This window comes from Monopterus albus, unplaced genomic scaffold (genome assembly GCF_001952655.1).
Source record: "Monopterus albus unplaced genomic scaffold, M_albus_1.0 scaffold129.1, whole genome shotgun sequence".
Classification (NCBI taxonomy): Eukaryota; Metazoa; Chordata; class Actinopteri; order Synbranchiformes; family Synbranchidae; genus Monopterus; species Monopterus albus.
In genome coordinates, this window is record NW_018128009.1 from 1,468,297 (window position 1) to 1,469,492 (window position 1,196).

Sequence of the window (1,196 nt, forward strand, 5' to 3'; positions counted from 1 at the left end):
TTATGGATAAGATTAGGCTCAATCTCCTGGAAATAAATGAAAGTCAATGTGAAGTGCTCATGAAGAATGACAACTAATTTGTGACTGTGTGTGTTATATTGGCAAGGGTGTTGGTCAGTGGATCCACAGTGAGGAAAATGTAGCTGTATTTTCTTAGTCCCCTAGCCTGGGGAATTATTGTTGCCAGAAAAAGATTTAGCTACTTAGAACACTAGCGAGATAACACTTAGGTCAGTTGCTGGGGGAGGCAGAGGAAACTTTGTTCTCTTGAGTGGAAGCCACAGGTGTTTAACTTTGAAAGAACAGCTCAGGTAGCCAAGGGAAGAGGATTAAAATTCATTCAGTCTTTTCATTCACCCTATTGATTCTGAGTTAAAATATGGATGAATAAAAGGTGTTTGTGGATGTCTTTTTCAGCAGGTGAACCTTCTCAGTGAGCCTAATAATGAGTGATCAAAAGCCTTGATGCTTTTTGCCGTGCTCCGTGCTCCTTTTAGCCTTGTGAACTCTGAAGAGTGGATCTCAGTTTAATTTGAATAAGAAGGTATACAATATGTGTAACATTTAACATAGCCTCTATTGTGCACACACACACACGAAATCCTTTAAATCGTATGCTCCTGGACAGCAGCTGCACAGATGGAGTAAAAAGACTTGTGTTACCACTCACTTGTACAAGGTCACTCAGATTCACATTTCCACTGTCCTGTTTTTGTCTCTGTGCAGCTCTCCCTCGTATTCTCTCCTTTTCTTATGCTGCTCTTTCTCCTCACTTCCACATACGTACATACACATATCCACCAGTCCATAAACATGTAAACACACACAGCTTTCACTGCTATTTCGGTTATTCTTATTCTGCTACCTAGAATATTTGATATGTGAATGTCATCTCTACTTGTGGCAGTAACTGAATAACTGGTTATACTGTACTGTTCAGCCCCAGCAGCTGCTCTTTACCAGTGAACTTTCAATTGTCAAGCCCGATCCCCAACACCTTCATGTGCGGACCCAATTTTGCTCCAGTGAAAGTTGTGTAAATCCCATTACTACTGCTGCTGACTGGTGCAGCTTTTCCTTGCAGTACTTTCATTACCTCTGACATGTGGAGACATAAGCCATCAAATAAGGTTAAAGTCAGGCAAATATGGTGGATATGCAGTCGTATCCTTGAGCAACAGCTTGGAAATCCTGCT

The 1,196-nt window shown here is 41.2% G+C and overlaps 1 protein-coding gene across 12 annotated transcripts in view; it reads right to left on the reverse strand.

Annotated features, from left to right (window-relative positions):
- Positions 1-1,196, reverse strand: part of elavl4 (ELAV like neuron-specific RNA binding protein 4) — an 81,932-nt gene that overhangs the window by 21,741 nt on the left and 58,995 nt on the right. The window lies entirely within an intron of this gene.